Source organism: Larus michahellis, chromosome 17, assembly GCF_964199755.1.
Source record: "Larus michahellis chromosome 17, bLarMic1.1, whole genome shotgun sequence".
Classification (NCBI taxonomy): Eukaryota; Metazoa; Chordata; class Aves; order Charadriiformes; family Laridae; genus Larus; species Larus michahellis.
In genome coordinates this window covers 5,190,601-5,217,794 of record NC_133912.1, presented here as the reverse complement: position 1 = coordinate 5,217,794, position 27,194 = coordinate 5,190,601, and the positions used below count along the sequence as shown (strand labels likewise).

Here is a 27,194-nt window from a genome sequence, read left to right as displayed (position 1 = left end):
AAATGATTTTTCTCCTTCTCCTAACACAGGAGCTGGTAGGGCTTTTTTCCCCACCGCGCTCCGGAGCACAGAGCCTGGCCAGAGGCAGGACAAGCCCGTACCTGGGAGCACCCTGCAGCATTAAGGGAGACTCTCAACTGCTGTTGCAGAGGGCGTTGCTCATGCCTTTAGCAAAGCGGCATTTGGAAGCAGGAGTCATTTTCCCGGTAGATGATGAGACATGCACTTCCAGCAAAGCAAGCAGCAAGGACTGAGATCTTCACAGCATGAGAGAGAGATGCTAGATGGGCCACTGCCTTGTGATAAGGATTCCCAGCTCGCTATGAAGGTTAAAAAATAAATAAATAGGGGAGGGGAGCTGAGACAATCAGCCAGAAAGTTATATTTACAGCACTGTTCAGACAGGTAGGAGAGAGGCAAGATGGTAACTGTCAAGGGTGAGGTTAATGTTAGGGGAGTTTTTAAACCTGAAGATAACTGCACTGGAGTTTTGATCCAGATGTCAAATCTCTGCTTCCTGTAATATGGGTTGCCTGCAGTCTTTGGCCTGGGGAAGCACAGGGCTTACTTGAAACCATATGACAGCGCTGCTGTACTCCTGGAACCAAATGTTTAAAAATTTAACATATCGGGGAAAATGCAGAGGCATGGAACTTATATAGCTCCAACATACTCGTTATCAGCCCGAACCTTCACTTCGGCCGAGTGGTACCAACTTCAGCGAGCCAAAGCAATACCCAGGTACGCAGGACTTGGAAGGTTTTATAAGATTTTAGCTGCAATAGTCCTAGCTATGGATGAACATAGCTGCTCCTAGCCCTTCCCCTTGAAAATATCAATGAAGAGTTGTTGCTCAATACTAATAAGTTTCCATTGGCATGTCATCAAGGGCAGGGGGGGTGTCAGCATGACTGCTCAGACGCTTGGACTTAGGTGCTGGGCCACATCCCCAGGCAAGGGGCAATGCAGGACTCTCCCTTGACACTCAGTAGAGCCAAAAACCTGATGATACTGTTGGCCAGGGAGTGGAAGGGTGGATGATGGTAGACAAAGAGGGGAAATACTTCTAACTAAGTTTTTGGCCCAGCACTTCTCCAAGAGAAGTGTCCCGTTACGTTTCATAAAAGAGGTTTTCATTGAGAACACAGTCATTTAAAGCCTTGTGTTCAAAGCCTTTCTCTCTCTTTATTGGTAAATTGAAGCCGACACAAAACTGCTTCTTTTTGAACGTCCCTGGCGGAGGTGTCATGTTGCGCTGTGTGAGAGATGGGACAGGGAATGACAAGTCGTGGCAATTACTAGATCAGTGCTGGCTGATTTCAAGGGAGGTAGCTCTCTGCAAGAGTAGGATTTTGCTGCATGTTGTTGGAAGACGGGATTAAGAAAAACTGCAGGTCTTGGTGGGCCACGCGTGCTGAACAGTACCTTTGTCCCCCTGTAAGGTCACTGCAGTTGGCTCTGATCATAGAGTGATACCCAGACATTAAAGGAGAGATTTTCCCATCTGCTCCAGCTCCTATAGCTTGGCCGACCACAAGACAATTTCCTAAGATCAAATCATCCCTCTCTCGCGCAATGCAGCAAGGAGGGGTGCCAGAGGTATGAGCTAAAGGAGGATCTAATGCCACCAGCCGCTATTTTGCACCAGTCTGGAGGCATATTTGAGAATGCTTATTTGAGAACAAGTGCCCATCTCAGGAATTACAAGCAATGCTATGTGCACAATGCCATTTTTCCCCGCTATCTGCCTTTCAGCTTGGCCTCTGGTAGGGCCAGGTTTCAGTACAAGCACTGGCGGATCATGCGTGGCTTACATATTACCTGAGCTGTGAACAGGGAGCCCGTCAAAACATTTAGACAGTGCCCCGCTCTCTGGATAGAAACCCTCAATAGCTTTCACTAGATATATCTTTCCATCACTCCCTTTATGTTTTTCTGTGTTCAACATCATCTTTGCTAAATATATTCCAGCACCATTTTATTTGTTTTGGGTCTAGAGCTTGGAGACCTCTGAGGGTCTCCTCCTTCTCTAGCAATTTTACAAATAAAGCCCTGGCAGAGATGTAGGAAAACATGTTTATGTTCTTCATATGGGAGGTGATTTCCCTCAGATCCTGGGCTGTGCATATGCTCTCCATCATACAGATCACAGGGGGATTTGCTCTGAGTATCTTGACAATTGCAGCTGGTGTCAGCCCTCCCTGTGGGAGCTCTGAGTGGCTCGTGAAAACAGGGCACGACGTGAGGGGTTCAACGAGACAACAGTTGTACCACCTCGAATAGGAAAGGTGTCCAGATGTGCACCCTCCGTTAAAGACGCCTTCCTGAGCTCCTCGAAACGTGAATGTCACCAGAGTGAATTTGTTCTCTGTGGTGAGTGACTTTTCCTCTCTGCGGTGCTGCACTTGCGGAGACTTGCAAGCACCTCGGTCACGTACTCAGCAGCAATCCTGGAGAGCCCACCTCAGTTTCCACCTCAGCACTACACCACCCATGTCTTGCTATGCAAAACCCCTGGAGATCAGTGGCTGAGAAGTGCTAAATAACGTAAATATGGAGTAGGGAATCAAATGACATCACGCGGCATCCCACGTTGAATCCAGTGAGGGCTCCGCTGAGGTCCCCGCGTGGAGCTCCAGACTGGTCCCTCTGGACACTGGGCATACTGGACCTGTCAAGGACCAGCCCAGACTGTGCTCCCGGGTGCTGACCTCCCACACAGCAGCTTGGACCCAGGCTGGGCCGGTGCAGTATTAATATCATCTGATTTCTGGTTTGTAGGGACCCCCTCTTCACTTCCCCCAGGCCCACTGCCCAAAATGGAAGCTGCAGAGCACAGCCCACAGTGCCTACAGTCTGCTAGGAACCGTGCCGCAAATTTAAAAAAAAAAAAAAAAAAAAGAAAGTGGGGGGGAATAAATGGTTTCCTTTCCCTGGCCAGGATCAGCTATTCCCCACCCCCTGCCAGGACTGGCCTTGAAGTGGTTTTTGCCTTTGCCTTTTCTCAGGTGATGGGGGGAGGGATCCGGCAGTGGACCCGGAGGCCCCAAACCCTTCGCTGACTTTGCTGCCTGAAGCACAGACCTCTTAGAAAACACAGATGAAAGGGAAGCTGGGGGAGGGCTTCAGACTGGGAGAAACAACCCTCGTGGCAGGTCCTTTGGCAGGGGTCAGGCTGCAGGACACAGAGGAGATATATTAAAAGGGGAAACTGGAGGAATCTAAATAATCAGGCTCCCCACAGGATAATGCCTTGACAAGAGGAGACGCTGCGAGAGCCAACGAAAACTGACTCGCACAGAGGGGCAGAAAAGTAAAACGCCTTCTCCGAGGGGATGGGGCTGGCGATGGAGTGGGAGACCTTGGAGGCAAGGGGGAAGGGCAGAAATCTGGAAGGAAATTAAATAATAGCCTGAAATTCCCAGGTGAGGAACAATGGAATTAAAAACAGAAAGGCCCCCAAGAGATAAGCAAATCAGGACTGGCAGGCAAAGCGCAGAGAGCGAGACCTGGGGGCTCGGGGGCAGCCCACAGCGTTGGCCAAATTCTGCACCCCTTCCCCATACTGCAAACACCCCTGGGTACAACAGGTGGAGCTGGGACACCATCCTGCCGGGCACCCTACACGGAGGGAGAAATTCTAGGTGCCTACCCCGAAAGTCCTTATAACCGAAACCAGCAAAGCCACATGAGAAATACCAGTTCATCCCCATTTTACAGTTGCAGAGCTGAGGCGCAGAGAGATAAAACCTAATTCTCTTACCCTGTAAGGCTCTTTTACCCTATGGCATTCTTCTAAAAGGACTTTTTAGACAGTGTAAAATGTCCCTTCATGTGGCTTTCACTGGGGGCTCAGACACTCAATCAAACCTCCTGGTTATCACACCAGCCTGAGCGCCCGTACAGTTATTTTTTGTGCCTCAGCTGAGTCGCAGCAACAGCTAAGCCATAAATATGGAAATGGTGCATACGAGTGCCGAGTAAAAGCGTAAATGCTGGTTTTGTGCACAGACCTATGGGGAGTTTTCAGCAAGATAAGGAATTAAATCTATGCTTGGGAATCCCAGGAAAGAGCCCTGAACGTGTAGGCCATTCAAGAGCCATATTTCATGGAATATCCATTAGGAAACAAGTTGGGAAACAGAGATCGGTGGAACAGCTTAGATAAACTTCTGACATAGGTGTTATAAACTGATGGAGCTACGTTGACTGCAACAGATGTGTTTTGATTGAGGACACGGTCCTTAGGGGGTGGGAAATTATCGACTTGGAACCAAACCACAGATTTTTTTTGGCAATTCTGTTGTGTTTTAAAAATTCATGTACAAGCCCTGAAAGCACTTTACCAATAAGCATTAATATTCCCCAGGGAGAAACTGAGGCTTAGGGAGTGGGAGTTACTGCACCACAAAGTGACACGATGCAAGAACAAGGCAAAGAACCCAAAGAGCTTCCAGTGTCTCCTTGTTCTCAGTACTCACCATATCCACACAGTGCCCTGCTGGGCTCTACCTGAGGAACCTCACCGCGTTAATACAGAGCCTGCCTTGGTTACTTTGCCCTACAAGTGGAATAAATCACCGGGGCTTCCTGCCCCACATTGTTCAGAAAGGAGAGATGCAGATCTGAATTTTTGACTTCAACTGCTCCCTAATATTTAATCATCTTTCTTCCTGAAAGGGAGCAGGGCTGTCCGCAAACCCCTGCATTCTTCTAACGCTAGTCCAGTTTCTGTTCAAAAGCCTTTTCTATTTCCTTTTCCAGTGCCACATGCTGCTGTGTCAACATAATACAGGGTCTTCCTAAACAAAGGAATGTGTGTCTAGAAACCATCCACAGAGAATGATAGCCAGAACCCCGCCAGCAGAAAAAAAGGAGGTCCCACACTCCTTTTTACAGCACAGCTTAAAAAGGGAGAGTAGCACATAGAGACAGAGCAATTCACATGTCCCTTATTCAGTAGGTAGCACCAGTACATAACACTACAGTGACGGTAGCCAAAACCATATCACATTAAGTTACGGGATCTCAAGAGCATTCACTGCTTAAAGCCGGTCCTTCCTCTATGGATCAAGGTGAAACAAAAGGTAGGGTTTACAGCTGCTGATGTGTCTCAGGTACAGGACCGATGCCTGACTGCACGCCCGGGAAAGTCCGACACCCCAGAGGTGCTTCCATGGGGGAGCCTCAGGATTACCTCCATGATGTGCAACACTGCAATATTCATAGGGGAGTCTCTTTGCTTCCCTCTCTCTACTTGTCAAAAAGAAATAAGCAGGTGAAGGTGTGCACGGCATTAATAGGACAGGTTGGCATTCGTACTGCGCTCATCAACCACAGCAATAAAAAACCACCCTTGAGTCAAGAGACCCCATTCCAGTCCCAGCTCCACTACCAACTTGCCATTTCATCTTGGCCAAGTCATTTCCTCTGTCTTGTTGACTTAACTCAAGCTGGTTATGAGGCTGCAGCCAAAAAGGTTTTCATCAGAAAATATGGTTCAGAGGGGAACATATGACCTGCAGCTGAGCTCTGTTGGGGTGTGAGACCATTGGATTGCACAGTGGCATGCCAGACCTCATCATTACCGTGTAGGAGATATTCAAAGGACTGCCAAGGAACTGCAGGAAGCATATGCATTTGTTTAACATGATGGTAGCACTAGAAGGAAGCTCAGGAAACATCAAGCCTTGCTGCAAGACATACTGCCCTTGAAAGCTCAGGTGGAATACAAAAATGACCCAATATCTGAGCCAGGATGGAGTTTTTTCCCAGGTGCACAGTAGATGCCCTGTAGCATATTGTAAAGGAAATGTGAAGTCAAAGTCAGCATCCCTGATAACTGGATAACCTCTATCTTTTATGCCTGGCTTATCACTATGAGATCTAAGCCGCAGGGGGAGGATGTGCATTTTACCAAGAAGCGCAGCCAGTATACTTTCTCTCTGGTTTTTTTTAGAGCTTTTTTAGAGTTTCTATAGTCCTTTTTCTTTTAATTTAGGTCCAGTGTGATTTTTTTAATTACATATACGACCTCTGTACTCCTTGAATCTTACTGCTATTTGCATCTGTCACGAGAGCCAGGGAAGCCTCTTTATCCTGTTCGGATCCGCCAGACTTTCCTTCTGAGGACTTGGCCACTTCATTTAGAAGAAATCCTAAATATTTGTTTTAATTGCGAAATGGATTCTCATAAACCAGCAGGCCTGTGTGCTATCAGGCTTTGGATTGCATCAACCCTGGCATGTGGGCTCATAAGGCAGATGGTCAGGGAAAAGCACCTTGGCACAGTCTTCGCTGGCATCTTTTAGACAAAGGGCTGCACCAGGGACTTTGCTGCCATCGCAGCGCAGAGAGTTTTATCTTTCATCGCAGATTTTGAAATGCCGGATCCAGCAGGGTGCTAAGCTTCTGTCAGTCTCTGTCAGTCCTTCACTCCCAATGTCTTTCTCCCCACAGTCTGGCTGGGGGCAGGGGGGGGTGAGGTCTCTTGGCAAAAGCCAGAGCTGTGGTTCTGTTTTCAGAGCCGCCTGCGTGGCCGTAGGCAAAGCACCAGCTCTGTCTGCACCCCCCACCCTTATTCTGTCTCCCTTTCCTGGAGGTTTTGACTGGCTCCATCCAGAGAGTGGCCAAGCGCACCCTTAGCAGCCTAAGATTTTCACAAGTACTTAGCTCTGACTTAGCTCTGCCTCAATCTGATCCCAAATTCAGTATCTCTAAAGATTCCCATCCCAGTCTGCCGAGGTTTTATGTTGGGGCCAGTGACACTCTTCACCAGTTGGGCAGCTCTGCTCCTTTGAGGAATGGGAATGCTCACCCTGTAATTACAGATGTTTTCCTCTCCCTTAAACTAGCAGAAACGAGCTTCTGATATTTTGTGTGTGGAGCAGTGGCCTGCCATAGAAACAGAGGAACCCAGAAGAGGGTTTTACTTGCAAACTGGATAAGAAACGCTGATGAAGACTGACTTTCTGTGTAGCCCAGGCTGGACAGCCTGCGCATAGCTGTGCAGATGAAAATTTTGTCTCTATTTAAAGTCTTTGAGGGGTAAGGGCCACACAGTTATGTTGGGAAGAAGGTAGATCCCTATGGGCGCAAGCGATATTCCTCCCTGTCTTTCCCAATAGCTGGTCAGATGAACTTCAATCTGAAATGACATGAGAAACCTTTTTATGCTTCCTTATGTCCAGCGTGGCCAATTTAGCCCATTTTAGAAGATCCAGCACAGGCAATGTCACAAAGACAGGCTGTTAAAATGTTAGCATTTGAAGTATTAATTTAGCCCAGCACATTAAGTCCACAGATCTTTCTGCCAATTATTTTAGATAATTGTAACTATCACCACAAACAGTTTGAGATGTACAGGATCTGCAATTATCTGTATTTCCCTCCCATTGTAAATGAAAGGGATAAGAAGTAAAACCATCAGGGAACAACTTAAAGCTCGTATTTGCTAGGGGGAACATCTGAACAATTTCTCCAACAGCTTCAAAAAATTGATTGTCTAAGGAAAAAGGGGATGGAGGGTGGAAAATTTATTTGCAAACAGACTGAAAAAGGGGCCCTAGAAACTGGAGAAAATGCTGATGGAGAAAAACTGAAGAATGAAAAAAAAGGAAATCAAGGGAACACAAAAACCTGTAGAAATAATTAAGTGAAAAACAGAGCCTACTCAAGGAAGCCCAGGTGTTTATTGTATTATAGAACAGCAGAGATGTTTCCTTTGCTTACACGGGTTCCCACCAGCAAGCTTGGACAAGAAAAGTCGTATTAAAAGCTACAGGGAAAGCTAGATACAAAAGAGACACCTTTCTATCCCTAAAAGCCCTTTCTATTCCTGTCAAGCCAGTGAAATGGCCAACACAGTGTCCTGGTCACTAAGCATGCAGGGAAGGTGGATGGCTTACCTGGCCTGTAAAGACCTGGGGAGGCTGTGGCTATCACAGCACCTTGCAGACAAGAAAAGTTGTCGCCAGCGCACAACTCCCGACCTCCCCATCCCTGCATTGGTCCCTGCCGGGGCTCTCTCCTGCACCCTGGAGCTGAAACGCCACTGAGCTGCGGTACGGGGGAAGACCATGTCTACCTCCTCCCAGGAAAAGATAATACCGCAATGAGAAATGCTATTGCAGGATGAAGCATAAGGCAGGGACATGGACAGTTTGGCTACATCAGCTACAGAGAGGGAAATACCTTTGGGAAAGCGGGGCTGGCATGTCGGGGTGTAAGGAGGGGTATTGGGCAGGCAGGAGGGTGCTGCTGTACTCCCCAACACCAGCCACGGACAGAGCAGGCTTCCGAGAAGCCTGCCGTGGTTTCAGCCTTATTCCCACCCCACCTGGGCTTTTGCTGCTGGGTGGGGACCCGGGTGCAGGATGCGGGGGGCATGGAGCATCCTGCTCGTGGTGGCTGGCCACCGCTCCACCCAGGAAGGGTGGCAGGAGACCTCAGCCCAGGTTGCAGGGAGGAGATGGGCTGAGCACATCCTGCCGGGAAAGCCACTAGAGGGCCCCTGGGCCGGCAGAATGCAGCTCACTGGGGTGCGGGACCCGGCCAAGGCAGCCCTGCACTTTTCTGCAGAGACAGACAGGTGACCTTTGAGCGTAAAAACACAGATTTCAGCCCTGGCACTGCCATCGGTGCGTGACCCTGCTGCACTCCCTTTGTGTCCAGGCCCTTACTGCAATGGTGCTGATAAAGATTCAGCAGCAAAAGCACTCCTTACAGAGGCTCCAGTGCTGCTCTGGAGGTTTTCCATCAAGCCCCACATCAAAATTGAGCCTATTTAACATCTAATAAGTCGAGCACAGCCTGGAGAAGTCTGATTTTCAAGCCAGAGTAGCATCTTGCACCCATTTGAAATGTCCATTTGGAAATTCAGTGTGAATAACACAAACATAAGACAGATGCTGCCACTTACCCAAATGTCTTGGAGGAACAAATGGGAACCGAATCTGAAAGCAAATGAAGCAACCAGATTGTAGCTCTTAAGTGGACTATGTACTATAGCGAGTGAAAAACTTGGCAGGAAGGAGCTAAATGTTCACCGCTTTGCTTGATCTACATAAACCATAAATGCACGTGTATTTGTTAGCTCTAAATCCGAAGACATAATCAAAAGCAGGTGAGAGGGGCAGGAGCAAAACCCCTTTCTTTGGGCCATGGTTTGTGCCTCCATGAGATCAGCTTGCCCCAGAAAGCCGTAGGTGGGAGCAACCCAAGGGGTGGTGCTGGACCACAGCGGCTCCGGGAAAAGCAGGTGCATGGGGAAGGCACCGGGCACCACAGATGTGTTTTCACCATCACTGCCTCCTACATCACGATCCCGCTCGGAGATACTCCAGGCAGGAGCAAAGCCGACATTTGCCGAGGCGGCAAAAGCAGCGCCGCGACGCTAAAGTTGGGCTGGGCGGGAAGCAAATGAGCTAGAAATGGGACCGACTGAAAAACGCTGGTTTTGTGTGCGAGCGATCAGCCACCCAGACACTGAGCATTCACTCCAAGCGCGCATTTAGTGCAGCTGGCATTGTGTCAGACTAGACTTGCTCCGTGCAGGAAATACTGAGCACTTGGACGCGCTGAGCGAGGGCTGGGAAAGCGTCCAAGATTATGCTTCACATCTGCTCCCGCGAAGCCAGTGCAAGCCCTGTTTTAGCATGTAGTGTAAACAACAGCATCACTAGTGCAACACAAGCACAAGCAAACGTGCGTATGCTATGGGGGCCATCTTGAGCCCAGCGCCTTTGAAAATGGAGAGGCGCCTTGTCTGGCAACAGCCGGGGAGGAGAAAACTCCTCCTGCGCTGGGCTGCAGGGGAAGGTTTACCGAGGGGGGAGAAAACCAGCTGAGCCCTGACAAAGGCACGGGTCGTGGGGCTCGTGTTCTCAACACTAGGGTTGGGTCCGTGTCCCTTCCCTGCTAAGAGGGAGGCAGCACGTGCTGCCCGGTGGCTCTAGGGAAGCCAAAGCTGTGCTTTATTAAAACAGCAGGGTTTGAACCGCCGCGATTCAGGACGACTGGCCACGGCAAACAGCTGCAACATAGGTCAGATGGGGAAAGTTGCGACTTTAAAGTTCAAATGTAATGTTTTGTCGGGAATTTGAAGTCGTGGCACCGATTCCCCAATGAAATGCTGGAATTCTGACCACTTCTGCCTATAGCATCTCCAGCATCTTACCATCTTGCCTAAGATATTCCTAAAATTCATCTTTTCTTTCAGCAATCAGAATTTATTCTTATTTAAAAAAAAAAAGTCATTGATGCGCAATTCCAGCCACCCCTGCAGCCACCTCTTGACTTTCCTTTGCTTTTCCTTGTCACCTCCATAGAGCACAAGCCCATTAAATGCTTCCATTCCTATTTCTGGCACCAATAAATCTAAATTTTCAAGCTTGGCAAACCCGGGTAAACAACTGGCATAGAGATAAATGATTCCTCTAAAATAATGTACAACTCTCATTACCCAAGGACTTTTTTTTTTCCAATCCCCTGAAATACTGGTTTTAAAGTCCTGGAAAACCACGGCTTTTTTCCTCCAGAAATAAAGGTACCAGCTTAATATAACAGAGTGTTCCCTGCAGTGCAGTGATGGATTCTTAGTCCTTGCCATAGAAAATGACTTGTGATATGGCAGTTCTCATCCAAACTGGGAGCAAATTGTGAGTTTGAAAAATGCAGCCTCCCAAAACAGCCTACTGAAGAAAATCTTTGAAACGAGACTTAGCAGCCAGCACACCCTCTAACAGGCTAATAAATAGCATTCAGCTCAAACTCTCCAACACTGCAAGGGAACAGGAGAACAAAGGGATTTGAAGCATGGATTAGATCATTCCAAATGGTCTCAACATTGGTGGTTCAGGGGTTTTCTTTTTTTTTTTTTTTTTTTATCCCCAGCCTTGTGGCAAAGGCTGGATTTGAACCTTTCAGGACAATGTTTTGACACAAATATTTAAGCTATTTAAAATAAGTAATAACCTTCAGTTCCCTTCAAGAGTATTATATTAAAAACAGAGAATGGGATTAAAACAGATTAGCTTCCGACGTTTCTTAATGTGGCAAACAGCATCAATCAGATCATATCAATGAAAGCTGACAGCTCAGGGAAATCCAGGGGAACAGATTCTCTTAGAAAAATGAGATATTTCATCAATTTTTTTAAATTCTTTTTTCTGAGCTGTTAGAAACTGCATTGACTTCATAAAAATGTAATGACAGCTCAGCCTTTGCTTAGCATAACATCCTGAAAGTGCATGAGAACATTAAATTAACGCAACATGGTAACGCTCTATGCAATATAGAAGTAAATACTACTGTCAATTTACCGTCCAAATGCTATTGCCTATTGATTTTCTACATGGTGAAATAAGCAAAATGCCTTGCTTGCAATCCAAACTCCGATCTTGTAGTTTAATGCCTGGAGACGAACTGGTGCAGAGCCCTAGTGAAATCCATCAAGCCGCAAGGTATGCACAGAAAGATGAGTCCCAAGGCAACGACAGCAAAGTTTAAGTATGCAGAAATTCCCTTTTACCTGTCTCTCACGCTACGCCCAGCCAATCCCACCGCTTTTCTCAGCTGTCCTGCGACGTGTCCCCCACTGGCTGTGCCTGTTAGCACTGAACTGTGCATCCCAGGAAGTGCTGGGTAAGCACGGTGGAGGGGTTTTCTTAGGAATTTCTTGGACTTTAATAAATTAATTTGTTTCAGGCAGAACTTTAATAAATTAATTTGTTTCAGGCAGACTTCCAGCCATTTTGATTGCTCTTCCTCACGTACTGGAGTCATCTATGCGCACTTATACAGTTGCTAACAAAGGAAAAGTTTCAGACTTGTGCGTTCTTCGCAAATTAGCCACCACAATTTTGCACATAGGCAGCACGTGCATTCAGCCCATGAGGAGCGACACGAGAGAGTATCTGGCGACTAGTGAGGATCGGTGGAAATGGATCAGCGCAGCAGTGCCACTGTCACACGAGGGACCGATGTCATATTTGTGCTACAGATAAAGCCAAGCTACAACTCGCTAGTGCAATCAAATCAGGCATGAGTGTAGTAGAGCCCAGTGCTTAACATGGCATTATCTGCACGCTCTGTGGCAACCAGAGATCCAAATCCCTTTGCATTCACTTGGCATAATCTTTGAGAAATCTCTTCCCAACTGCTTTTAAATAAATCCTGTTAAATTCTGCAGTGAATTGTCCTTATCTCTCCACACCTGTGTGCCAGCCCTGTTTTCTTCTACCTTTTCTCCCCACGCCTGGACAAAAGAGAGTGTATCTGTGTGTGTCAGTGTGTATGTACGTCTGAGACGAACTAAAGAGACAATTATCTTCAGCTGAAAATAAACATCATGAAACTATAGATGCCTAATTTTTGCACCTGGAAGATCCTCTTACAGCTATTCACTACTAATCACTCTTAGCTAATAAATGAATAGAATAACTAATGTGATTAGAGTAATTTGCCTATTCATCAGGAATATTAAATGAATTGAATATTTTGTATTTGACTCGTCTCTCAGCGTTTCCCTGATACTGTAATTAGCCCTTTCTCTCTCTATTCCAGTGGCAAAACCACCACGTGGCCTTCAGAACATAAGGACGCTTTGGTTCATTCTGCATTGCTGGACAGCTGGACACCATGTCCTGTAGACACACCTACCGCACTAGACTTACGTAGGATAAACTGCCTTCTGTCCCTCCAGAAAAGCCGCTGAGCTCATGATGGAAGGACGTCAGGGCAGAAAGGAAGGATAAAACTCTTGCGAGCAAGCGAGCATCTAAAGAAACAAACTTTACAGGCCAGCTATTCCTCTTTTCCTTGGGGGTTACCCGAAGGGCTGGGAATGCACCAGGGAGGTGGTGGTGACAGAGAAGCTGGTTCTCAGCTGTCACAAACAGCAGTTAAAGAAGGTGTCCAGGAAATACTTGGCCACTGCAACTCTCTTCCTTATTTTCTAGTTGCGAACGTAGCAGCTCTCAAAACACATCTGGGTGAACGCCTAGACAGGTAATAGTCCTGTTAATACGTGCCAAGAGGGTGGCTGTTACACTTTAATCTCACAGAGGAGTCAGGCTGAAGTTGAACTACACAAATGATAATATAAAATAACCAGTGGGCAGATATTCAAATAAGGATTTCGGATATATACATAAAGGGAAAAGATCATTTGAATCTGGGATACAATTTTCCAAACGCATACAAGATTCCTTACGAGGAGACAGGAAAGATTTAGAAAAATAATGCTGGTCCTTGCCCGTTTCTAGAAAATAATGGGGATATATAGAACAATACAGAAAAGATGCATTAATAAAATTGCCAAAGATGATCTGTCACTTCCTCTTGGTAAGAAGCCAAAGCATTTTATAAAATGCATTTGCACTTAACCAGAATGATATCATAATCTTCCTTAGCCATATCTTTTCATGCCTTCCTGATACTCCACAAAGCAGACATCAAGGTTTTCAGGAGACATCCTCAAAATGCTGCATTAAAATTAAAAAGGGAAGAGGCTGCATCTAAAAGCTGCACAAACAGAATCACCTTCAGCAAAACCTTGAGCATGAAATACACGGCACAGTGCATGTTTGTAGCAGGAAAGGAAATTAAGAGGATAAAACAATGAATTATTGAAGGCTTCAGGGTTCTCTAGTCTGTCTGGGTAGATCTAAAATCAAGATGTCACTACAGTCTCTTCCGGGGTCTCTTGCTGCCTTTGATTGGAGTGATGCAGATGTGAGAGTTTTACTCTTCGAGAAGGGACTGGGGCATAATCAGGGTTTCATTTGGGTTTCACCTCACCCCTTTAACAGCTGTTTACACTGACCTTACGCAGTTTCAAGTCCCTTCTTTTTATTCATTTGTCTCTGTTTTGAGGTTGTCGTTTGGTGGTTGATTTTTTTTTGGGGGGGGGGGGGGGGGGAGGGGGGGGTTGGGTTTTTTTTTGAGATAGCTGCAGAGAAAAGGACAGACCTAGAGAACTTCAGATGTTAATATCCCTGGCGTTCTGCTAAGACGTCAGCCTTGATCCTTATTAATTATGTCTAGCTAAATCTATACCTTAGCTCCCAGATGTCCGCATGCTGAACCAAGATATGGATTCCTGTTTTAGAGATGAGGTACGCTGTATCACAAAGCTACCTGGAGAACACCCTTCCAGGTAGAGATGAGGCAAAGTCTCTTCTAAATTCTCTTTTATCTAACCTTACACAACTTAATAGTTTTCTTCTCAGCTACCCACAGCTCCTCACCATTACTTAGAGCTTTCCACTTAGACCTGGAGTTTTCACTGTGCACCTCAAACCAGTTTCACAGATTTACTTCGGTATTTTTAACACCACGCCACCCCACCCCGATTTCTTCTTTCAGATTGCTTTCAGGCTGCAAAGTGTAAAACACTTTGATTCCTAGGTTGTTGTGGGAAAATGCTATATGAATGAATAAGTTATAATAATAATAATAATACATTACAGTGATAATGATGGATGTGTTTTAAACAAAGCCTCTGGCTGCCAGTGTGGAGGAGCTATGGAAAAATCAAAGATAATCTTGCATGAGGAGAATTGTAATGAGAGAGACCTGGAATATGTTATCTCCCTGAATTGCTGCTATCTGCTCACCCAGAAACAGGATTGTCCCAGTTTGACTTGAAGAGTGTGTCAGGTTTTAAGCTAAATTTAGGACCAGGTGCTCGGCTGGTGTCACTGACAGAAACGGAGCTGTGTGAATTCATTCTGGGTTCGTTCCTGGTACAGTGGGGCTCAGTACCTGGGCCCCAGCGTGGAGCAGGACCCTGTTGTGCTCAGCACTCTACATGCACACACGGCCCCTTCCATCCTCAAAGCCCTCGCGATCTAAATAGATGAAAGCAAGGAGAAACAGATTAAAAGTCTCACCCCAGCCACCCAACAGGTCAATGGCAGAGACGGGAGGAGCTCCCGCACTTTCCAACTGTCACGCCGGTGTCCCATCCACCGCACCATGCTGTCTCCCGTAGGAACCTGCTCTGACAATTGCGTTTTACTGCTAGGTAAAGGCAAGCTGAGCTGTAGTTTAATACAGCTTATTGTCTATAGACCAAAAGATCATGTCTAATATAAGTAGAAATTTGGATGGAATTGCACCCCCAATGTCTTTAGGTAGACGCACCTGTATGGTGGTTAGGTACCCACTCCTCAGTCACAGGGAATTTGGAATTATAATGGACACACTGGGTCCAACAGAGAAAGAGGACAACAATCTTTTCTATTCCAGCTTCAATCCTGGGGCCTGCCAGACCTATTGATACTAAGAAGTTGGGGAATATCCTTTGTAAAATATAAGGCACAGGGTGCCTGTGTTCAAATTTCAGCAGTATGACGGGATCTGGGTGACTGCAAAGCAAAACCTCTCTAGCAGCAGAGGATGTAAGCTAAAAGACAGAACGCAGCAGGGCCCTGCAAGCTCCCTGAATGCTTCGGATGCTCTGTAAGCCTCCCTTCCCACAGGAACCCCCAGCCTGCCTAAATCCCTCATGTGCCAGCCACGCCACTCGGGCTTAGGGCTTCTTGGGGGGGGTTGTGTCTTGTGCCCTCTGGTTTGAACGTCTGCTGAGCCAACATCCCAATTTCATCTGCTATCTAAATCTCTCCCCCTGCAGGATAGCTTCTAGGACCCTGAGAAAGTAATCTCATGATTTATTAGGTTTTATAACAATGGCAATAAGCAAGGCAGCTTTTTAAGCAGCTAACTGAATTGTGATGTGGGGTGGTGGCTTTTATTTTTTTTCACAGCACAATGTGGATCTATTTAGCCTTATAGTTTGAATTTCAGCCTTTCTTTGCCCATGAGAAAGCCTGGTAAATGGGATTTGTGCTAGAAGCTATAGGGGAGAATATCTTTTAATTAACCAGGAGGGCGGCTCAGGGAAGATCTAGCACTGTCTCTTAGCTGGGCTTCCAGCCTCATTGTGAGCAAAAAGTATACAAATTAAGGTAGAGCAGTAATTGCAAATCAAATTCCCGATGACTCTGATTCCTCTCCCCAGTTTAACTGGGCTCATAGAGCAGTGGGGACAACTGGAGGCCACCACAGGAGCAGCTTTGCGGGCGCAGGCAGTGCCCCTCACCCTGGCATTGGGGCACCCCGCTCCCCCAGCGCCCGACGCTCAGGCGACGTGAATCTGCGCGGTTTCACCGAGGTCAGGGAGGCAGTGCTACGGAAAGGCAGAGGAGGACGGTTCTCTCTATTTTTCAAGACAAGGCAATCCAAACCTCTCGTTACGCTGCTGATAGAGAAGAACGCACCGAGTTCCTCTGTCCAGAAAGCACAAACTCGGCACAGATCCTGCCCTATCTGCAGCATCGGCGTTGCTGGGTTTGGCACGGGTTCCTTCAGAAGAGGGGCTCGGGGCAGTCGTGCTGACCACGTCTCCTTCCCTAACTGCTCTGTCACCTGCTAGACGGTGTCACCAAAGGCAGAGCCGTCTCAGCAGGAGTTACGTCCCCGTGACATTCATAACTGTAGGCAGGTCAGACTAGAGGCAAACCTCTGGTTTGTGGAAAAGCTGAAAAGATACACCTTATGAAAGACCAGAGAACCTACAGCAGAGAGCACTTCGCAAATAGCACTGCCACTGTGCAAGCCTTCGTGGGAACTCTCACCTTCTTAAAGACCTGAGCGAAGCAAAAATGGGGCACAACTCCAACAGAAACCAAACCTGGTTAGCGCCAGGACTCGGGGAATGGATACACACGCTTCCAGCACGGACGTTAGGCATGGAGCTGAGCCCAAAGCCTGTACAGCGATACCCCCACTACTTCAGCTCATTTAGCTCTGGATCACAACCAGGTCCGTCCCTCCTGTGGCCCCGTCTCGCTCTCCATATTGCCCTGTGCTATTCCTCGCCAAGTCTCACAGTGTTTTACTGGACAAGGCATGCAAGTTAAATTTACATTTTATTTGAACAATGTTTCATCTTGTTCCTGTGTGTCTCTGCTGGTGATGAGGCAGTAAGAAGCTGATGAAATTTATTTCTGCTCTTTCTGCCACACTGTATAAATAAAGGAAAAGAAATAAAATGCTTCTCCAACAGGAAGTGTGAATGCTTTAATGCTTTGTTTAAATATGCAGTTGAGAGACTGTATTTATCACACAGCATCTGTATGCGTCTGCAGCCGAAATTTGCTCTCCAAAATTAAAAGATCTCATTTACATGCATTTTATACTTGTGCCCCACCACTGAACTCAGTGGATTTACTCTTAAATCTATGCTGGGTAAGAATCACACCCAAAGCTTCACAGAAAGAGCACAGTCCGCTGCATGCAGGTTTCTCAGGTACTGCGAATTCTAGCTGGCAGGCTGCATTTCCCAAGAATAATTGGTGTATACACACACCATGTGAGATTTATATTCCCTGCATCTTTGGCTATATACAATATGATTTAAATGGCACAGGCACTAGAGAAAGTGGACAGTAAAGCGTACAGTATTTGAAAATAAACATAAAGCAAAATGGTTTGACATCCTATTTCACTTAAAATGTAAATGGTGAGCATTCAGAGCGTGATTTACAAGCTTTGTAAAAGCACAAATGTTTTTCTTTTCAGGCCCCTAACTCAGATGCCACAAATCAGGAGAAATCTTTGCAGCATCAGGAAATCCCCCTTGCTGCTTTTCTCCCGTCTTTTTGTTGCTATCCAAAGAAACGGACATGGATCCCCCAGATCAGTTTTCTTGACGGTTTTCCCCCTGGTGTCTAGAACTGAAATTTGGCTGTATTGTGAACTTCACGCTGTAGGCTCACAGAGCCGGGGGGGGGGAGAGGAGAGGAAAGAAATATAACGTGTGAGCCCGCTGCTCATCAGCTCACTATTGCGGCCTCTTGCCCAGGATTAACACCTTTTCAGACCCATGAACCTGGCTGTATCGCTGTGTGCCACATGCAAGGGCAGCGTGGGGTAACGCTGCGAGACATCTCTCGCTTCACTGACTCCCGCCGCCGCCTGGGGCCACTGACCCTGGACATCGTCTCCAAATATGCCCACTAGCTCCAGGCCCACAACTTTTTGGTGTCCAGCTTAACCTGCCTCTGCCTTATTTTCCGAGCAGCTGCAGCCTGCCAGGGAAACAGCATCACTCTGCCCTGGTACCATTCCTACAGCACCTTTCCGAGCCACCTTCCTCCTCCTCACCCGCCACTAGTGCAGCATGATGGCAGGAGAGAAACCTCCTGCAGATGCCTGGCAGGCTGTGCTGGCTCTCCTCCCGGTAAGGCACAGGGCAGATACCCAAGGGGTTTTTCAGGGCAGAAGCTGCTCAACTTCACCAGCATGAGAACCGACTAGGGTTCAAGCTCCAACAAACAGAAACCAATGTGTTGTACGTGTATTTTGCCCCAGACCGCAGCACGCGTGACAGTCATTATCTACCAACTACCTGCCCCTAACACAGCAGGAGTCCATGAATCCAAATCCCAGCGTAATGCTCCTGCGTGTAGAGCAGGAGACAGCCCCACCAAAGCGGTCCTTGTGTGACAGCCCCTTGCAGTTCCAGCACATTCAGGTCCGAAAGCACGGCACTGGGGCTACACCAAAGGGATGACCCAAACACACGTCTCAGCACCGGCGGCACGTGGGGCAGCTGGATGCTGGTTTCAACAGCTCCAGGGCTGGTCCGCATGCAGGTGGGAGTCACGGAGAGCTTCACACGGCCTGAGCGTAGGGAGGCAAAGCCCGGAGCTGCCGCCCTCCTCCCTCCCTACAGTGGCACGGAAAGCAAGCCCAGAGTTTTCAGCTGAAACATCCAGCCCTTAAATCTTTAATAACCTTTCTTTTCTTTACTGGCAGCACAGAAGTACAAGCGCACATCTTAGGAGATCAAACCGAATCCTTAATTTAACCAGCTATTAATAAGGGTTAAATCTGCAGGCTGCGATGGCCCCTTTGCCCGTCTCTCCCTCGGCCGCGCACACACAATCAATGGAGCGGGAAGCCTGAAGGGCGTCCATTTTGAAAAGCCGTAATGAATCATTTTTCCTTAGCAAATCTGGCAAACTTCAATCCTGGTTCCTGCAGCCTCCCTTTCACATGTCCAAGCCCTCTGTGACACATCAAATTTAATGAGACTGCACAGACCTCAAATAAGGCACTGTAGCACTGCTGGGATACTTTATTAAGGAGGATCAGACAGAATGTGTTTGCTGTTTAAGAGCCTTTAAAGGCAAATTACACTCCTTTTTGGGGGACGAGAGGGGGGACCGGGGGAAGCCTCCCATTTTTGTTCGGTCTCTCGCCCTTCTCGAATAGTTATTCTGGAGGCCAATTCAAACAGAGCATTAAGGTTTCTGCAAACAGGGGAAGCAGCAAAATTGGCAGCGAGGGCTGAGAGACCAGCAACGCTCTATTGAAGGTTGTGGGGTAGGACGCAGACAAAGAAACGTGTTATTTTACAAAATAATAATAATAATAATAATCTGCCTCTAACAAGCTGTGCGAGGGAACACCCCACCCTGCTAGCAGGTGCTGCCCTTGCTAGGTCCGGGGAAAGGCCAAGTTAACCCTCTCCGGCTGGACGAGAGGTGGGAATAACTTTCCAGAAAGATGAATGATGTGAGAGATGTGCCGAGCCATCCTTGGGGGAAGCCCGGGGGAGCCATTCCAGGGGAGAATCAAATATTATTTTTATTGTAGTATCTATGTAAATAAACATAAGCACCAGAAGGCGGCAGAGCTCAGTGCTGCACACTCAAGGATTCTGGGGAAGGGAGGCTGTTTGGTTTTGTTAGTTTGCTTGTGGGGAAGTAAATATGGATGCTGCAAGAGGTACGAGATAAAATACCAAATGACTTCAAGGTGGGGTTTTTTTGTTTTGGTTGGGGTTTTTTTGGGTTTGTTTGTTTGTTTTGTTTTCTTGTTTTTTTGGGGTTTTTTGGTTGGTTTTTTTTTTGGTTGTTGTTTTTTTTTTTTTTTTTTTTTTTTTTTTTTACAACCACAGCCAGCTAAGGGCATGCCTTTGCAGATTCTTTTGCTTTGAAAACCCCATTTTGCATCAGGACACAGTGCTGTAACTTTTGTTGGAGAGCACAGCACTCCCATGGCATAGCAACCTCCTGCTTAATTCAGAGCATCTCTTCGGAGACCATCGTGTTCTGCTTCTCTGTGTCCACCTCTGGCTACATCTAGCTCTAAAAAGAGACCACAAACCATCAGTACAAGAGGTTCCTACAAGCAGGAGCACGCACTGACTGTCTCAGCACACCCTAGCTGATGGAGGTGTTTGAAACCTGAATGAAACGCACAGAGAAATGGGGGAAAGCAAATCTTAAAGAAAAAAAAAATTCCTCTAAGCAAGCGTCCAGGCTACAGAAAGGCAAAAGGTCTATCTTAACCTACAGCTTCCAACCTAATTGGGTTTTAGAGAGAGATTTAAAGATTGGACTGGCTTTCAGAGAGCTCTCAAGGGCATTTTGTTAAAAGCAAAGGGAATATAACTAGGAAATTCCATGTACCAAACCTGGCTCCCTGGTTTCATGCTCTACTATCTCAGAAACCAGAGTCCCTGGAGTTAGAGGGAGTTACAGGTTAAGGCATCCAGGCTACCGGGGGCTCAGAAAGGCTGGGACACTGGGTTGGAAGCGTAACGCAGCAGGACTGCTGGGTCCTGCCAGGCTCAGCTTGCCTGTTTTCTTCCAAGCAGTGTGCCAGAGCATGCACAGCGACTGACCCTTACTCAGAGACAGCTGGAGATGTGGGAAGAATACACAGCTCAGGGGGTGCATATTCACTCTTAGTGTGTCTGTGCTAAAAGCAGAAAGTCCGCTTCTCAGAAGATTTTTATGTGAATAGAGGAAAACGATAACATTTTTATTTTGAGAAAGTAAGGACCTAGCCTTTTAAAAAGTGCAATAAGAAGAAATGAAATCATTTATACATGAGAAATGCTTTGGTTGCAGAATAAAACCAGAGATGTTTCTTGTGTTAGGACCCCTTAGGCAGAATCTGTGGAAGGTCCATGGGGGTGACTGGCTTCATTTAACTTTTGTTCTTCATCTTTGGCAATCTAAGGAGGTTTGGGGTTTTGCACGATGAATTCAGTGGTGATTTGGATCCAGGTTGCATTTTATCTGAACCACCCACATTTGGAGTCACAGGAAGAGTGTGGTTAATGGATCAGTTTAATGGCATCAGTTCTGATCCATCTCTAATTAAGGGCTCTGCCAGGAATACAGTCAAGCAATTCTAATGGCCCAGAGGAAAAATTGTGAAGTCAGGTAATGAAATTTGCTTATTAGACAAAATGGGAAGAAAGAGTGCAGGGGCACAGAAATCAATATGGTAAGCAGGACAGTAACATTTAGAAAGCACTACACATGGAAAAAAGCATAGCTAATGAAGTTCACTGCTGAGAAGTGTAATAACACTGATAACAAATCCTGCACTGATAACATCCTTGAAGATGTTCACCTGGAAAAGGTCCAGTTTTTATGTGAACTTCTAAACAATTTATTCCATGCTCTGGCTTACTCAACTGGAGAATTTGGTTGACTCTGACTTTTTGTGTCTCACAGTGCTTTTATAGACAACTCCTGCCACGTCTCCTTCCAGTTTCCTTCCAGTGGCGCCTGTAGCGAAACACACTTAGCATTTACAAAGAGCATAGTGACGTGACTTTCAAGGATGCTGGTGACGATAGGAAAAGGCAGGGTCACACCTGAAGCCTGGAAATGAGTTGGACAGATGCTATAATGCCCCCCATTAGACCCCAATAGATGTGTGACACAAGTACCCTCGCAGAATTATTTGCTATGGACCCTTCTACCCAAGGACTGGTTAGATCTGTTCCCACCTTACACATTAGTACGGAGAAGACGCATGTAAAAAAAGCCAGAGACAAACAAAGATATTGCCAAAAAATGAAAAAGTATTTATTCTGTGGTGATCTACAGAGTGCTGGGCAGGGGAATATTCGTAGGCGAGATAGTTACAGCTCAAAAACCTTCACTCATAGGCTTGTAGGTAAGGAGGGGAGCAAACCAGACCCTTGTTGGCAACCTTCATTTTTTTTATTTTTTTCCCCTTATTTGGGGTTCTCTTTTTGTTTTAAAGGGAAAAATTTAACTCAAGTTTATAAGCTTTAGCTCTGGAGCGGAGCCTTTTGTGTCTCGCTAGCCCACATAATTGCGCTCCCCCCTCCTCTCACCCGGTGGCAAAGGAATGTAGGTGGAATGTCTTTACATAGAGACCAGCTCACGCAGGGACTGCGCAATAAGGGGAAGAAACAGGAGCCAATCTAAGTAAAGGATCAGGCAAGCACTGGAAGGAAAATAATATTGGGCTGTCTGCTACCACATCTAACCCTGAGAAATGCCTCCATGAATCCCTTGCTTCCTTCTGTCTTAAAATGTCCTCCTCCTTCCCAGAGGTTCAAGGGACATATCTTGTTACAGTCTCCTTTTTAACACTTAACTTTTCCCCCTCTCTAATGCTACTTCTTTCATTCTGCTGCTGCACATATATTTACTGGCAACGGAAAAAATCAATAAAGGAGAAGGAAATGACTTGGCAGCCTTCCGAAGTGTTAAAATAATTCTCATCTAATTGAGCCCCATTGTTTTTAAACAATATTGCCAGCAGTGCAGCTAAGTAGCTTGGCCTCAGTTTTCAAAAGCAACTAGTGATTTGGGGTGGTTCTGATTTTCTGGGTCCCACTTGAAGTCTCCTTAAAGGGACTGGTTTGGTGTGCACATTCTTACGCTCTGCATTGCACGGCTCCCTTCATACTGGCAGCCTCCGAAATTCAGCTGTGTCTAAGATTTAGCCCCGGGACCCCACAGCATGAGTCTAATTTGAGGACACATTTAAGTGCAGCAGCCCTAGGTATGACTCTGTGTACCTCTAAAGTATCCTAGCCGGCTTTTACCGGAGAGAACTTGGAATGATATTAGTAACAAACAGCTTGAACCAGGTGCATTCCAATCTGTCAATTCTTTGTGTGAATTATTGCTACTTAAACACAGACTTTCAGTCCCAACTGTAAAATATTCCGGTACGTGCTGTGCAAAAGCGTATACAGCTAATCTTTACACTGAACTGCTTATTGGGGCTGGTTGTAATCTGGAAAACTCTTCTGTGGGTAATTCTGATTTTTCCACATTCTGTTGATGTTAGTTTTTTGTTTTGTTTGTGGATTTTTTTAAAATCAGAAGGACTCAAACATTGAGAATGCCTAAAGATCCTCTCTGTTCCCAGCACATTTCCTCCGCAGCTCAAAATGGTTTCACTTTAATAAAATCCAAAGTGCTTCATTTCAATTTTGACTTAAAAAAACAAAAGTATTTGTATTATACAAAAATGGAAATGAAAAGTCATTTCCAAATGGAAAACTGAAGCATTTAATTTTGAAGAGGATGGGAAGCATGTCTCAGCTTCAGTGGAATGGTCCATCTTGATTTGAAACAGAGTAAATAACTATTTTTTTTTTTTTCAAAACAGAGTCTTTTCTCAGGAAGGTAACAGCTGAAGTGAAAAATGTCCCATCACAGAAATCTCAGTGACTTAACATTTAGACACTAAGCGTTCTCTTCTCTGCTTCCACGCAGGGTGAAGAAGGACGCTTCGTGGCAGTCTCGCAGAAGAACATGATCCCGTTCTCACACCTACGTTGCTGTCTGAGCAGAGCACAAGCCTCCGTTCGAGCAGAGCACACGCTAGGCTTTGCCTTTTCTCCAAGATGTCTCCCTCTAGCACCTAAGGAAACAACTATTAGTGTTGCCGCTGCTATGCTTTTCTGATTTAAACACCCGTTATCACCCTGACACCCCGAGGTTGTACCTCATTTATATAGCAAGTGACCAACGTGTGTAGTGACTGGGGTTTGGTTTTTTGTTTGGTTTTTTGTTTTGGTTTTTGTTTTTTTTTTTTTTTCTACAGTTCTCTTATTTTCCTGAAATGCGTCTTTGACTGGACTGTTCTGGAATGAGTTGAGATTTGTGTTGGAAAGACGAACCACACAACCTAATCCAGCACTTGCTGGTTTTGAGTTAGATCTCTCCTGATCCTTGAGCTTCGCTTCTGAGGGGCTTGGCTTGGTTTCTGGATCCTCTGCCCACTGTCTTCCATGCCACCTTCAGCGTGTGCCTGTTCTGGGTACCAATCTAAAGCCAGACATCCCTTTTCAAAATCTTGGGCATAAAGTCCCACCCCCTCCAAAAGCATTTTTATCAAAGACACATCAACACAAGCACAAATGATCAGTAAATTATTCTGACGCGCTGCAAAAAAACCGCTCCTAAAGTACAGGTGTGTTCATGCTACAGACCCCTCGCCATGCTCCACAGTCCAGCTGAGAGCAGCCGTTCTCCTCTGACATCCCTCAGCCTGCAAGCATTATGTCTGCTGGGAACGTGAGCAAACCGCACAGGAAGGGAGTTTGCTGCTGCCGAAGGGGCAAATGGGAACAAACACGCAGAAACGTGCACCTCTGCCTTCTGCCACAGAGGTCCTGGGGAGCAGCCTCTCCCTCCCTCACCCTTAGAGGAATGAGCGCGCGGGTGGAAAACATCTGCCCTTCGGCTCACTCACGGGGGGTTTCTGGGTTTATTGGCAGGGGCGCAGATCCACATGGCACTCATAATGTAGCCCATTGTGCGTGTACAACCACAAATAGGTTAAAACAATAAAACAGAAAAACCTCAGTTCTTGTATCAAATACCATCCATATCTAATGCCTCCAGGATGCCTTCGGATCCCAGAAGGTCCTGCTCATTTGATGCCTTCGCTTCCTGGGTATCCCACAACACTTCCCAAAGGAAAGAGCCAAGATATTAGCTTTCCTTTACAAAAACGGCTTGTGAGAACGTAGGGCCAGTGAAAAGTTTCAGCTTGACCAACCTCAGCGTCTCTGTTCACCGTATCGCAGAGAGGAGAGCCCGGCATGCCTCAGCCCTGACCTCATGGGAGCACCAGAGGGGTGGGAACTCTGTGTCCCCCCACTCCGATGGCATCGCCAACATTCCATAAAGAGGAGATGCTGCTGCGCTACATCATGCCAGCGACCCCACTGCCCTCAGATGGAAACTAAATTCATCTAGATTCTCTGCTGTGGAAACTACATCCGTCATCTCTACAGATAATATAAAATGGGTGTATTTCCAGCTAATTGAAAAGCAGCCGGATTTGGAGGAGGGAGCGGATTTAAACTGTCTAGGGACCGGTGAAATCCCTGTCATTGTACTACCAGCGCTGGCCACAGTTACCCAGTACCCAGGTGAGCCTTTATTTCATGCAAGCTGGCACCAAGAGAGTTAGCTGTATTTCAAATCAATACCAAACACCAGCATTTGGCAAAGGCCTTAGAACAGAATAACGATGATGGGATTAGGAAAAAAGAATTCATAAAAACTAAATTAAAAATCACACCTCACTTCACATTGGAAATTGGACTCAGCCACCACACTCAGTTTGGAGCAAGCCTCTTTAAATGCGATCCATTGTGTAGGGAAATTCTCCCTGGAATCTGGGTTTCCAACACAGCAGTACTCTAACTCCCCACTTTTATGAAATCCCCAGAAAAATTGCAGCACGACAGAAAAGGCAACCTCCTGGCAGGTATCGCCGTGGTATGTGCGTGTTTCGGAACAAGTCTCTGCAAGACCTGCTGAACTGGAGCGAGAAAAACTACTGGCATAGGGTGGCAAAGGCAATGCGTTTCACAGCTCCTCTCAAGTGATGTCTGATAAGGGATAACCAACAGTCTAGAGATAATTTTTAATTTTCTCTCTCCCCCAAAACACATGTACAAGTTTGGAGTGATAGACAAAGGGGAACAAGCGCTGCTTTTTTTGTTTGTTTCCCTCCTTTCTCATCCTTTCCTCATCCCTCTAGAAAGAATGGGAAATCAAGGGGAGAGACACAACTTAGTTTGTACTGAAGAGAAAGCAATACCAGCCTTCCTATACGCGATAACAACCCCCACCACCCCTAAATATCCCCAAACTACCAGAAATAAAGACATCAGAAAATGCCTTTTTTCACCTGCCCATCATAAAATGAAGTCTTCCTCCTCACAGAGTAAAAGTAGGAGGGCAGATGACAAAACTTCTGCACCTTCTGCTCTGACTGCAAACACTCCCGAGCAAGAGACTCTCCTTTAACCCTACTCTGCACAGCATCGAGCAAACTTCAGGTATTCTCTAATAAAACAATAACAAACTGCTGTCAATTATTATTCTTCGCTCACTTCCCCCAGATTTAAGGCATGCGTTGTGAAGTGCCTACATGAAGGGTGAAAAGGGAGGATTTATTCTGTGCTTGCAGTTTGTAGCACAGATCCAGGGACTCTGCCATGGGCCCCGGTCCCCACTGCGCCAGGTGCTGTACGGTGACAAACACGCACTCCTCCATCCCACAGGAGAGTGTCCCCGCAGGTGCTTAGGAGGAGACAGCCCTTGGGGCTACAGTCTGAGTTGTATGCTTGGCCTTTCAGGGCTTCCCATCGCAATCATTCAACAAGGACGGACAGTGGGATTAGTTTCCTTTTTTCTTTTTTTTTTTTTTTTTTTTTTTTTTTCCTCTCTTTCTCCTCCTTAGAAAGAACCAAAGCCTGGATGAGGCATTTCTAAAGGGGAAGGGGACAACGGGGGAGGCAGAGGACCTCCTTGTGAAGCACTCAGGTGAGGGGGGGTAGGGAAAAACCCGCTGCTGAGTTATTTGGCAATAGCTCTTCTCATCTGGGGGTATAAAAGACTCCAAAAAAAGACCACACAATAAAAAGGAAAGCCTGTCTGAAGTACCATGTTTTACACATTGTTAGACTGAAGCAATCTGTTGGAGTGAACCCTTTTAAAAGGGGCCATTTCTGTGTGAAAAGCCAGTTGTGTGGAGCTGGGAGGCATACAGCTGTAGACAGCTGTGGGGCTGGTACTGTAACTGAATCATTTTAAGAGTGAACTCTGGCATGTCGACGGGAGGCCCGAGAAGGGTAGTGCAGCCGGAAAGTACAGTTTGCTTCTGTATGAGCCGGGACACATTCACCTTCTCGCACAGCTCAAGTTAACGAATGTGGAGCTGGTTGGAACTTAATTCATACAGGCCACTTCACTTCTTCTCCCCCACCTTGTTTTTGGGGTTGTTTTTGTTTTTGTGTGGGTTTTTTTTAATTGTTTATTTATTTTTAAAAAATTTAATTCTGGCCACACCACAAAACCCTCCCCGTTTTG

General features: G+C 46.4%; 1 long non-coding RNA gene across 1 annotated transcript in view; it reads right to left on the bottom strand.

The window, feature by feature from the left end:
- Positions 1–21,940: 21,940 nt before the first annotated feature.
- The window catches only part of LOC141732320 (uncharacterized), a 27,774-nt gene continuing 22,520 nt past the window's right edge, over positions 21,941–27,194 (bottom strand). The window contains exon 3 of the long non-coding RNA XR_012584063.1: positions 21,941–23,724. This is a non-coding gene — a long non-coding RNA (uncharacterized LOC141732320). The remainder of the gene's footprint in view (positions 23,725–27,194) is intronic.